Raw genomic sequence first — 14459 nt, forward strand, 5'->3', positions numbered from 1 at the left:
TTCCTGAAGAACATCAGTGACGAGTTGTGACAGTAATGCAGGGATTCTACCCTAAGCCTGTTATAGAATCCCTTCCTCTCTTCCCCTCTAAAACTCATTGGAAGGATTTTTATTGGCCTAAAATTTTAGAAAGGTGAGCAGAAGTATTTAGGAACAGCTTTTAAAGCAAACACTAGCTGATCAGACTGCCCTTTCTTCTCTTCACCAATGGAACTCTCAAATCCTGGCAATATGAAGAGGTATTAAATGAATTATGTTTTCATATTTGAAAGAGGATAAAGAGTTTATATACATGCATACATACATACATACCCTCATATTCACTCTGGTGTATATTTCAATAATTTTTTAATGGAAATGATTACATTTGTGACAGTGACCTTATTTACATAGGTTAGGGTTAGGGTCATTATATTATCCCAATATGCAACTGAAGAAATTAGGCATGTAAAATCCTAAGAAAGGAAATGAATATCTGAATTAAGTTAGAAAGATATGAACATAGTTATATTGTTCACTGTACACTTGCATATTTTTTCCTTTGCTTCTGAAATAATTTGAAAGTATAACCAATTCCACCAAATACTGATACCATTCTTCTTTTTCTTTCTTACTAAAGAGTGTTTACAATGAAAACCCACAAATTTAAAATAGAGGTGATTTAGATAGATAGTTGCATTCAGACTCTAGATGGAACCTTCAGATGTTAATAATAGTTCTATATATCTTGTTTAGTCTTTCTTGAAGATATCATATTATAATCAGCAGATTAGTTTAGAAAAATACCGCCATGTTCCATGGAATATATTCCATAGTCAATAAAAATACTGGAACAAAAATTTAGCTACCTTTTATAACTGTTACTTGAAAAATTTTCCAAATAATATAGGATTACAGAAAGTAGAATTAAAATAAACAAATCTTTCACTTTCCCACTGTAAAAGTAAATAGCTCATGTTGAATATAAACTCAACCTCAACCTAGATATGAGGCAGATATGCAAAAAGCCTGTGGTAACAATTCTACTTCCAAGAATTTGCAAGATATTTGAAGAAGTAGAGCTAATCCATAGCAAACATTGAATACATGAGATTGTCTCTTGAAAGTTAAAATAAGTCACAAACCATGGGTACATGTATGTACACATACAATTTTTATACTATGTATCTTCATTTGTTCAAAGAATATATTAATGAGAGATAAAGAATATATCTTTCCCCATTTTCTCATGAAGATTTTCATTTCTCTTTCCTCGTAGAAATCTAAAAGGCAAATCTCCCATCTGGTCTTCTAAATACATGTATCATTTTCAACTCTCTTCTTTGTATGTGTATGTGAAATGAGTATGTGTGTGTCGTGTATATATAGATAGCTGGATGGATGGATGGATGGATGGATGAATAGATAGAGAGATCCTCAGTAAATTATAGTAGTAGTGAAAACTATAAAGATAAAAATGAAAACTGTCATAATCTGACAATTGACACTCTCTTTCTTTCCTTTCTTCTTTATACCCAGGTACACACAGTAAATGTTAGGAGCATATTGTAAAGTAGTTTACATACGTATTTTGTATATAGGTATAAATTACCTAACAAAGACGTTTTCCTGTTACATCAAAAGATCTTCATAAGATAAGTTTAATTATTTTTATTATATTTATAGATATTTAATCATCTATATCCACCATTCCTCAGTTGCTAAACATTTGTGCTGACTTCCGCTTTGCAATATTATAAACAATACTACAGTACCACAGTGAAAAAATGCTTCCATGATGTTCTTTATTTCCCTAAAATATAGAGGCCATATCAGGGTTGTACTCAGGAATAGAATAAACAGTTCTGCAAGGCCAGCATTTTAGTATCAAAAAGTTGGAGTTCCCCCTGGTTCTTTAAGGAAGATGTGATTGGCTTGGTTGAATAATTGTATATACTTGGAGGAAACTGAGTCCCACCTGCTCAGGGATAAGCAGAAATTGGACTGAATCCCCTTGATGAAAAGTGGAAGTGTGAATCACTCAGTCATATCCGACTGTTTGCAACCCCATGAACTTTAGCCCACCCAGGCTGCTCTGTCCATGGGGATTCTCCAGGCAAGAATATTGTAGTGGGTTACCATTACATCTCCAGAGGATCTTCTCAACCTAGGGATTGAACCGGGGTCTCAGGCAGATTCTTTACCATCTAAGCCACCAGGGAAGCCCAGATCACTTGATAAAGAGTGCTATTTGGTGAAGGATCTTTATATCCACCAGAGAGGGAAGGGGATTTTATGATTAGACCATTTAAAAACCTACTAGTTAAACTAGATAGTGAGGCTGCATATAATATTGAGTCTTGATTTTAGCCCTTAGACCTGATTAGTATTTTTTATTTCCTTTCAATGATTTTATTATTTCAGGAAGTGAGTTATTTTGGGGTTTTTTTTGTTGTTCTTTTTTTTTTTTTTTTTTTGGCTTATGTTATTTTTTTAAATTTTGTTTTGCTAAAACAGAGTACCAAAAGGGGTCAAAGTTAGGACCAGGTCATAAAAGGAATGAGTTAGAGCCAGATCATATTAAATAATCCTGAATTTAATTTGATGGGTAATATGAGCACCAATGAAATCGCTGAAGCTTCCTTTTTGACATTTTTTTTGAATGGTTTTGTCTGGTTCAAAGCTGAATTCTGAAAAAAATTTAACCGTGATGAAATAAGGGGCTCAATAAATGACAGAAATGGTATGGACCTAACAGAAGCAGAAGATATTAAGAAGAGGTGACTAGAATAAACAGAACTGTACAAAAAAGATCTTCACAAACCAGATGATCATGATGATGTGATCACTCACCTAGAGCCAGACATCCTGGAATGTGAAGTCAAGTGGGCCTTAGGAAGCATCACTATGAACAAAGCTAGTGGAGGTGATAGAATTCCAGTTGAGCTAGTTCAAATCCTAAAAGATGATGCTGGGAAAGTGCTGTACTCAATATGCCAGCAAATTTGGAAAACTCAGCAGTGCCCACAGGACTGGAAAAGGTCAGTTTTAATTCCAATCCCAAAGAAAGGCAATGCCAAAGAATGTTCAGACTACCAGACAATTGCATCCATCTCACATACTAGCAAATTAATGCTCAAAATTCTCCAAGCCAGGCTTCAGCTATACAAGACCTGTGAACTTCCAGATGTTCAAGCTCATTTTAGAAAAGGGAGAGGAACCAGAGATCAAATTGCTTAACATCCACTGGATCATCAAAAAAGCAAGAGTTCCAGAAAAAAATATATATATATTTCTGCTTTATTGTCTATGCCAAAGCCTTTGACTGTGTGGATCACAATTAACTGTGGAAAATTCTGAAAGAGATGGGAATACCAGACCATCTGACCTGCCTCTTGAGAAATCTGTATGCGGGTCAGGAAGCAACAGTTAGAACTGGACATGGATCAACAGTTCCAAATAGGAAAAAGAATATGTCAAGGCTGTATATTGTCACCCTGCTTATAGGCAGAGTACATCATGAGAAACACTAGGCTGGAGGAAGCACAAGCTGGAATCAAGATTGCCGGGAGAAATACAAATAATCTCAGATATGCAGATGACACCACCCTTAAAAGTGGCAGAAAGTAAGAAGAACTAAAGAGCTTCTTGATGAAAGTGAAAGAGGATAGTGAAAAAGTTGGCTTAAAGCTCAACATTTAGAAAACTAAGATCTTGGCATCCGGTCCCATCACTTCATGGCAAATAGATGGGGCAACAGTGGAAACTGACTTTATTTCAATGGCTGACTTTATTTTTTGGGGGGTTCCAAAATCACTGCAGATGGTGACTACAGCCATGAAATTAAAAGATGCATACTACTTGGAAGGAAAGTTATGACCAATCTTGATAGCATATTCAAAAGCAGAGACATTACTTTGCTAACAAAGGTCCATCTAGTCAAGGCTATGGTTTTTCCAGTAATGATGTATGGATGTAAGAGTTGGACTATAGAGTAAGCTGAGTGCTGAACCATTGAGGCTTTTGAACTGTGGTGTTAGAGAAGACTCTTGAGAGTCCCTTGGACTGCAAGGAAATCCAGCCAGTCCATCCTAAAGGAGATCAGTCCAGAGTGTTCATTGGAAGGACTGATGTTAAAGCTGAAACTCCTATATGTTGGCCACCTGATGCAAAGAGCTCATTTGAAAAGACCCTGATGTTGGGAAAAATTGAAGACTGGAGGAGAAGGGGACAACAGAGGATGAGATGGTTGGATGGTATCACCGACTCAATGGACATGAGTTTGGGTAAACTCTGGGAGTCGTGATGGACAGGGAGGCCTGGCGTGCTGCGATTCATGGGGTCGCAAAGAGTCAGACACAACTGAGTGACTGAAGTGAACTGAGGCGAAAAATGTGGTGAACTCTACTTCATGCAGTTAGATAAATTGTAGGTAACACACCCTTAACATGTCTCCTACATTGTTTAGGAACACTTAATGAGAAAACATTTTTTTTTAAGGTCAGGTGTTTGAAAGTTAAGACACTTATGTCACTTGTTCTGTTTCTTGTGGAAAACCAAGAGAAAGTGTCCATTGTCACTTTGAGAACGTGTGTTTTCTGTCCTAAATGCTGCAAGTTCTCAGAAACTGAACAGATTCTAGCAAGCGGGTCTTGACCCCAAATTTCTCCCTTCCCATTCAGAATGGCTTTTTCTCTTTTATTAACTGTCCGGATATGTTGTAAATATATGACACAATTTCTCATTGTAAGCCCCTCAAAGTGTCTTAGGAAAAACAGAGTATACAACTATAGAAAAAATCGTATTTGAATAGAATCTCTTCTAAAATCATTTCTTCCTCATATATTTCAGTGAAAACTTGCATTCATTTCCTCAGCGACGAAGGAAGTATTTACTGTTGGATAGTTTCTCATTCACATCATCACTTTTCCTGACATCTGTCAAGATGAATATTGCTTGTAGAAATGGGTTCCTGCCATTAAGTGACATTAATGGCTGTGCTTTTAACTGGGGATGGATGAACACATTTTTCTGTTTTTCTTAATAAATAAAAGTAAAGGAATTAATAATTGATTCTTTAAGGAGAGGGCAAACACATTCAAGATGTTTAACCTACAGGTTAAGGAGGGTAATTTGGTGATATATATATATAGCATATGATTTCATCTTGGAAAATGGATAATAACAAATGAGATTCAATTAAAAGAGAAAAGACTTCTAGAATATTTTCTAAAAGTGTCTTCTAGAATTTTTTTCACAATTAGAGTGATGAGCAAAGGTATAAAGAAAGAACAAGAATGTGGGACTCAGGAAGAAAAATGGGCTCTAACCTTGGTCATTTTACTTACTAGCCAACCTAGCCAAGTTTCTAACCTCCTGTAGTCTCAGCTGTTTTGTCCTAAAATGGTATGGACAATACCTAACAGGGAAAGTTATAGAGATGATTTTAAAATGCAAAGTAGGAGAAACTCTAGAAATGTTAGTTACTTTTTTCCCTTCTATCCCCGAAGCTGTTACCAAAGAGATTGAAAACAAGTAATATAATACATATAATATTGGTACAAAGTAGAAACAGCAAATAGTGTTCATTAGTTCAAAGTTATATATTTTGAAACATACAACTAAAAGTTCCATAAATCTTATGCAGTAGAAAACTAAATGAAATAAAAGCAGCTCACTTTTTGTTTAAAACACAATTTCAGAGAAATGTTTATCCTTAGCCTGGCCACCTAACATAATATTTATTCTTAATTTCAGATAGTATTATAATAACAGTTTTTAAAAATAGAGTAATGAATATAACCTAAGTAATTATATTAAATAACTCTTTAGTAAAAAATATTCCCTAACGTATACTGGATGGTAAAATCTGTTGAACTGTGTTGAATATCTCTTTTACTAAAGTAAATTGATTTTGATTAGACCAGGTTTAGCCTGTAGCACAAAAATACTCTGGACACCTGGATTTTATTTATAGTATCCCTAAAGTGACTCCGCAAATTCAGAACTTTTCTCTCCAAATCAGTTTTTCAACTACTGCCCCAAATAATGGTGATTATAATATAATTATGTTATCAGGCCTCTTTATAGATTTGCAAGTAAGATATATAAGTATTAATATTACATATTCATTTAATAGATATATATGACATAGTAACACAAATGCTAAAATACAAAATGGTAATATCTTTAATACTGAAAAGGTAACAATTTCATCTTTGTAATGGCTGATAAAGGTATAAATAAGTCTTAGACATTTATGCATCAGTAGAAAAATGGAAACCATAGTGACAAAACAAGCAGAGCCTTTCCAAAGTGATCACTTACAGCTTCAGATTAAATGCTATTTAAAACATACGCATTACTATATGCAGATGATCTAGTGGGAAGTTGCTGTATAACACCTGGAGCTCAACCGCATATTCTGTGACAACCTGTAGGGGTGGGATGGAGGGTGGTGGGAATGTTCAAGAGGGAAGGGATATATGTATACTTACAGCCAATTCACCCATCACTTCATGGGAAATAGATGGGGAAACAGTGGAAACAGTGTCAGACTTTATTTTGGGGGGCTCCAAAATCACTGCAGATGATGATTGCAGCCATGATATTAAAAGACACTTACTCTTTGGAAGGAAAGTTATGACTAACCTAGATAGCATAATTCAAAAGCAGAGACATTACTTTGCCAACAAAGGTCCATCTAGTCAAGGCTATAGTTTTTCCAGTGGTCATGTGTGGATGTGAGAGTTGGACTGTGAAGAAAGCTGAGTGCCGAAGAATTGATGCTTTTGAACTGTGGTGTTGGAGAAGACTCTTGAGAGTCCCTTGGACTGCAAGGAGATCCAACCAGTCCATTCTAAAGGAGATCAGTCCTTGGTGTTCTTTGGAAGGAATTATCCTAAAGCTGAAACTCTGATATTTTGGCCACCTCATGCGAAGAGTTGACTCATTGGAAAAGACTCTGGTGCTGGGAGGGATTAGGGGCAGGAGGAGAAAGGAACAACAGAGGATGAGATGGCTTGATGGCATCACCAACTGGATGGACATGAGTTTGGGTGAACTCCGGGAGTTGGTGATGGACAGGGAAGCTTGGCGTGCTGCAGTTCATGGGGTCACAAAGAGTCGGCCACGGCTGAGCGAATGAATGAACTGAACAGCTAATTTACAGTGTTGTATGGCTGAAACCAACACAACATTGTAAAGCAATTATCCTCCAATTAAAAATAAATCTAAAAACATTAAATGCTGCCATTTAATCCACAAGCTGCCTAAACCCAAAATGTTTCCTCTCCTCAGTACTGACTGACAGGTACTGACTCCCCAACATTTTTTGCAGCCTGGTAGTTTCTCCTTTTAATGGCCTAATTGTGAGGTCCCTCTTCACTCTCCCCTCTGCCACTGAATGAGAAAGGGAAGGGCTACGTGTGCAGCTCCCCAACCCATCCTTTCTCATCCCACACTGGGTTCCCTGGCCCTAGCCTAACGGGAGATTCATCTCTAACCCATTCATTTGGAGTGTGGGCTCCACTCTAGCATTACCGTATATTAGGTGTTGTCTTGAGCAGTTAACCTCACAAAGTCTTATTTTATTCATGTAGAATAGAGGGTTTCCTTTTTGTTATTTTTAATTTTAAGATTCATTGTGTTAATATAATTTTACAGACATTTTCCAAGAACAGAATACAGTACAAATCTATTATTTTTAAGATCACTGTAACTGATGCATTAGCCCTCATTTTAGTTCAGTCGCTCAATCACGTCCGACTTTTTGTGACACCATGGACCGCAGCATGACAGGCATTAAGCCCTATGTAGAGAAAATTAGACACTTCAAAGTTTCAAAACTGAAAATTAGACACTTCAGTTTTCATCCATTCCTGATTCATTCATTCACAAATTTAGTGTAGCCTAGATGCCATGTACTTCCTACACACATTATGCTAGAATCCCAGTGATGCAGAACTGATACACAGAGCTCTTCCTCTTCATTTATGAAGAGCAACAGGTTTTCTGTTCATAGCCTATTTTCCCTTTATCTCCTACCCTCTATCACTGCTCAATCACTGTGGTTAAGTACTATAAACACAACTATTCCACTGGTTTTGCAACCAAGATAATATCCCTATATATTGTGTGCATAGAAAACTCAGAATGCAGCTTTCATCTTGGTATTAATTTCTGTTGGTGAATAACAGGTTCAGTTCAGTTCAGTTCAGTCACTCAGTCATGTCCGACTCTTTGCAAACCCATGAATCACAGCATGCCAGGCCTCCCTGTCCATCACCAACTCCTGGAGTTCAGTCTGACTCGCATCCATCGAGTCAGTGATGCCATCCAGCCATCTCATCCTCTGTCGTCCCCTTCTTCTCCTGCCCCAATCCCTCCCAGCATCAAAGTCTTTTCCAATGAGTCAACTCTTCGCATGAGGTGGCCAAAGTACTGGAGTTTCAGCTTTAGCATCATTCCTTCCAAAGAAATCTCAGGGTTGATCTCCTTCAGAATGGACTGGTTGGATCTCCTTGCAGTCCAAGGGACTCTCAAGAGTCTTCTCCAACACCACAGTTCAAAACATCAATTCTTAGGTGCTCAGCCTTCTTCACAGTCCAACTCTCACATCCATACATGACTACTGGAAAAACCGTAGCCTTGACTAGACGGACCTTTGTTGGCAAAGTAATGTCTCTGCTTTTGAATATACTATCTAGGTTGCTCATAACTTTCCTCCCAAGGAGTAAACGTCTTTTAATTTCATGGCTGCATCACCATCTACAGTGATTTTGGAGCCCAAAATAATAAAGTCTGACACTGTTTGCACTGTTTCCCCATCTATTTCCCATGAAGTGATGGGACCAGATGCCATGATCTTCATTTTCTGAATGTTGAGCTTTAAGCCAACTTTTTCGCTCTCCTCTTTCACTTTCCTCAAGAGGCTTTTTAGTTCCTCTTCACTTTCTGCCTTAAGGGTGGTGTCATCTGCATGTCTGAGGTTATTGGTATTTCTCCCGGCAATCTTGATTCCAGCTTGTGTTTCTTCTAGTCCAGTGTTTCTCATGATGTACTCTGCATATTAAGCAGGGTGACAATATACAGCCTTGACGTACTCCTTTTCCTGTTTGGAACCAGTCTGTTGTTCCATGTCCAGTTCTAACTGTTGCTTCCTGACCTGCATACAGATTTCTCAAGAGGCAGGTCAGGTGGTCTGGTATTCCCATCTCTCTCAGAATTTTCCACAGTTTATTGTGATCCACACAGTCAAAAGCTTTGGCATAGTCAATAAAGTAGAAATAGACAGGTTACCACAAATTTAATGACTTAAAACAACACACATTTAGTACTCAATGTTTTTCTAGTTCAAGAATCTCAAGCATGGCTTAACTAGATCCCCTGATCAGGAACTCACATAGCTGCAAACTGTGTGTTGTCTGGGAAGGCAGTCATCATGATAATTCTGTTTAACATTCATCTCCAGACATAGTTACAAAATTTTTTTCTTGTGATATTAACTTTTAAGATCTACTCTCAGCAACTATCAAACATGTAAGCTAAAATAAAGAAAAAAAACTCTGTGTGAACGAAATGTCCATTAATGATGTGGAAGTCCTGAAAATTTTCTTGGTGAAAATTATTTCTGAAGCATTTCAGAAAAAGGAAATCCTATGCCCTCTTAGTAAAAATACTTTATCAATTCATACATCATCTGACATTTGAAAGATGTTACTTAACAAACTCAAAATACCAGTGTCTTTTGACGTATTGTTATTGTTGTTGTTGTTGTTTAATCGCTCAGTCATGTCCAACTCTTTGCAACCCCATCAACTATATATAGCCTGCAAAGCTCCTCTGTCCATGGGATTTCCCAGGCAAGAATACTGGAGTGGGTTGCCATTTCCTTCTGCAGGGGATCTTCCCAATCCAGGTATCAAACCTGGGTCTCTATAGTGCATTCGTTACCACTGTGCCGCTCTTGACTTATATCCATGACTTATCTTCCTTATTTCCTTCCCATGCCAATGGCCATTTCAGTCCTCTGGCAGGCCAACTTGGACCTATCTCATCCAGGGTGGTCGAAGTGTGAATAGCATTTTATACATACTTTGAAGCCCATGCAACATTTTTACCTTAATATTATTCAAATTAGAAAAAGACAAGTGGTGAACTTTTGTTCATAGAAATGTGAAATACAACATTCACTTCAAATTCTTTATGAATCTTTACGTATTTAAAAGTAGGGAAGAAGATTTTATACAGTAATTGGCTGAATTTTTAAAAAAAAATTAATTGTTGAAGAGCTGAGTTTGTAATTTGCGTGTCCAGACTTATGGTTGGATTATATTTGGCATGAATGAATATGGTGTTTCCATTTTGAATTTTCTGGAAACAGTCAAGTATGGATTGCTAATAATGCAATTGATGAGCTTTGTTGTGTTTGTAGAAATGTTTTCTTATAATGAACAAAAGTAAGTAAAGTTAAAGAACAAATAGTGAAGTATTCTTTAGGTCTTTGTTTTCCAATGTAAATGAATTAATATAGCATTTGATAAGATGCAAAGGAAATCATTATGTAATCATATGAAATCATTAATGTAATTTGATTTTTCTAAATATTTTCTTGGATAATTTGTAACAGTAGGTACAACAGCCTTATGCAAGAGTATAATTAAGATGAACTATAAAAATAGATTTAATTGAACTATGCTTTGTATATTTTTCATTATCCTTAGTACATCATTAGCCTTGATTATTTTTTGTTTTTGTTGTTCAGTCGCTGTCATGTCCAACTCTTTGTAACCCTGTGAACTGCAGCACACCAGGCTTCTCTGTCCATTATTATCTCCCTGAGTTGCAAACTCATGTCCATTGAGTCAGTGATGCCATCCAACCATCTCATCCTCTGTCACCCCCTTCTCCTTTTGCCCTCAATTTTTCCTGGCATCAGAGTATTTTCCGATGAGTCAGATCTTCACATCAGGTGCCCAAAGTGTAGGAGCTTCAGCTTCAGCATCTGTCTTCCAATGAATATATTCATATTAATATAGACAATATATTTATATAGACAATCTCTTCTTCAGCCCAACTAATTATATGACTAAACTAAGCAGTATATCTTTGTTCTGTCATAACTTTATTATGAATAATAAATTATTGATTTAAAGACTACTATTCATAAGATAGATGTTCATTGATGAAAATTTTCTTTTTCCTTGATGCTTAAATGTAGCACATGATAGTGAGGAAATGAAACAAGTATTGCTATTTTGCCCACATTCAGTGCTGTACTTATAACATCATGATATTTTCATGTTATTTAACAATGGAAATGAAAACATTTTTATAATACCTTAAATATCAGAGCATTTAATATAACATATTGATAAACATATAAAAGTAAAGTAGATTTAAACTGCAAATTTAAATTCAAATGTGAGGATGTTTCCTTAGTATGCTCATGTTTATTTTATGTACAGCTTACTTTTTTTATTTTTTCATTTCAGTTTATTGAGATATAATGGGCTTACAACATTATAAGATATTTAAGGTGTACATCATGGTGATTTATGAATACGTTGTGCTGTGGTTGCTTATAGATTTCCCTTTAAGACTTCCTTAACCACGTTTATGCTTATATGTTATAAAATTACTGTAACTTTTGATGATCTCTTTTACTAAAGCTCCTATGTTCTTTACAGTAATTATTGGCCTCTCTTCTCTGCCATACGGTGAACTAAAGAGCAAAACCAGTGTACTTTCATGCTTCTGAGGAAAAATTTTAGCAATGTTTCTAGATGGAATAGAAACAGAGGGAAATAAGTTTATGTTGTTAAAAATGTGTAAAAGTTAAAACCAATAGAATCACTTATCAAGGACCACTTAGATTTAAGCATTTCAGTTAAAAACTAATTTTGCCTCTTAGGCTTATCAAATTTTTTATTGACATTCTGCTTTTTAAATTTGAGCTGATGTGTTTTATTTTTATGGAAGTGTTTTTGTTTGTTCTGTCTATATTCATAAAATATCAAAGTATCACCATAGAAATGGTAAATAAAAATATCTAGATTTACATTCTTATAAATTATATAAATTAAATTCATACTCATGGCATCCAAATTAGGATACAAGCAACTACTGTAAAATAAACAAATGTTTTCCTTTAGGTCTTTTTATTTTCTAACTTGCTTTTCTTTCACAAACTTTTAATATTTCTATGTTACTTTATTGTATACATGAAAATCAGTAGCAGTCAACACAGCAGGATCAACAAGAAGAAAAGTCACTTTTGAAAATTTGCTATGTATTAGAAGCGGTTTCTATATACATTAAACCTTGAACAATATGCATTTGAACTTCATGGGTTCATTTAAATGGAGATTTTTTTCAACAGTAAATATATAATGCTACACAATCCACAGTTGGTTGAATCCAGGGATATGGAACTGAGACACAGAGAAACCTTGTATAGAAAGGGCTGAGTATAAGTTTATGAGGATTTTCAACTGCACAGAGGGTCAGCACCTCAACCCCCAGGTTGTGGAAGGGTCAACTGTCTATCAAATCTCATTTTTCACAGTATTTTCATGGCTATGTATTACTCCCATTTTACCAAAGACACTGATTTGTAAAGTATATTTAGAAAGTGTCAAATTCATTAGCGTGAAACTGTATTTTACAAAATTAAATAATTATTGTGGATATAGTTATAAGTCCCTATCACAGATGCTTTACTAGAAAATTTTAGAATGTACTCTGTCGCTAAAAATCAAATGGCACTAAGAACCCAACTACTTATCTGCAAGACAATGTCATTTTTCAAAATGAAAACATCATCAGTTTTTTTTAAGTAGTCGCATATTAATTAAGAGATTCTGAAATTCTACTTTTTAGCTATACCTTTACAAGGTATAACAATTCTGTTTGTAGTTTCTAAGCATATGGCTATACCATATTCTATATAGTACAGACTTATTTTTATGAACTGTATTTACATGGTAATGTTTTTCCATTTTTAATTTAAATATATTTTTAAAAATTTTACAGTGTTGTGTTGGTTTCTGCCATACAACAGTTTTAAGCTTAAAAAGCAATGCCATGAGCACTTTACTACACCCTACTATGCTCTGCTATCATCTAGCATAAATATTGATATAAAACTTGGTCTTGAAAATATGCCTTTACACTAAAGAAATCTCATCAATCATCTTTTGGGATCCCAGACTGACCATGTTTTAAAATTGATATGGATATATTGACCACATTAGATATATTCAGTATATGTATCTGTTTTATGAAATATTTAACAAGTGATGCATTGCAACTTGTGAGTGATTCAACCATGAAAAATAAAGCCAAGTCTTAGATTAAGAATCTGGTTTTTTTTGGACAAATTCCATAGGAAAATCCTTTAAATATGACCAGCTATTTTTAAATTCTCATTTTGTAATTTCTAAAATGACAACACTATATATATACACACACATATATAAAGTAATTGAATAAATAGTGGCTAATCACTTTTCTTCATCTTCTGCTCTTTCTGAGTCGAATCTAATGTCTTATTGTAGAATCAGTCCTGGCAAATCTTTAAATGCTAATGTCTAAGAAATCAACTTTTGTTGAGACTGAAAGTCATGCACAATACCTGCTCTATGTCATATAGTGACTGCTAGTCTTCACTGATCCAGTTATGTTCAGTTTGGATCATCAATAATTTCTAAGAACAGGAACACTGAGCCAAGAGGCTTGTGGCAGAAAAGCTCCACAAGTGGGGCCACAGAGAGCTAGCATCTTATTTAACTCTCACCCTTGGCCACCCTTTGTAAAAACATGCAATTAATTTGTTTTCGTTTTGTTTTGAGGCTAAATCTTCAGAACACTTGCTCTGGTGTAATAGCAGGTCTTGGGATGAGAGTGGGGAGTGGGACACTAGGGGAAACAAGGGAGAGTAGAAGGGGGGAAAGGGGAGGAAGGATGAAAGGGAGGGAGGAGGAAGAAAGAACAGGAAAGAGTAAATTCATTTGGAAGTATCATCTCATCTGGAAATAAACAGTATTTTACCAAAATACAGCCCTACTAGATAAATGAAGAAGCAGTCCATAATTCAGCTACTGCTTGTTGAATGTTTGAATTGTGTTGATGCTAACTAGAGGGATTCTTTTTGAGAAGTTAAGTAGAAAAGTACAGGATTTGGAAGAGACCTGGCTTTTAATTTTAGAGATTTTGAAAGAGTTGGAAATGATACTTCAATCACTGAATGAAATGTTTAATTAATTGTGTCTTCAGTAAAGGAGAATTCTGCTTTCTTTTAGTGCTTTCATTTTAAAATCTTCTTGATATTTGTAACAAAAATATATGTGGAGCTGTATACACTAGCTGTTTTTTAGCTTACTCTTTTAAAATAAACTTAAAATGTCAACAGTTTATTTGATTCAATTAGATCTCATAATAATCATCACTTCTCAGCCTTTTGGCTAAGATCAAGTATA

At 35.4% G+C, this 14459-nt stretch overlaps 1 protein-coding gene across 1 annotated transcript in view; it reads left to right on the forward strand.

Moving 5' to 3' along the window:
- The window catches only part of PCLO (piccolo presynaptic cytomatrix protein), a 367053-nt gene that overhangs the window by 246515 nt on the left and 106079 nt on the right, over positions 1-14459 (forward strand). The gene's annotated exons all lie outside the window — the stretch shown is intronic.

Source organism: Budorcas taxicolor, chromosome 4 (genome assembly GCF_023091745.1).
Source record: "Budorcas taxicolor isolate Tak-1 chromosome 4, Takin1.1, whole genome shotgun sequence".
Classification (NCBI taxonomy): Eukaryota; Metazoa; Chordata; class Mammalia; order Artiodactyla; family Bovidae; genus Budorcas; species Budorcas taxicolor.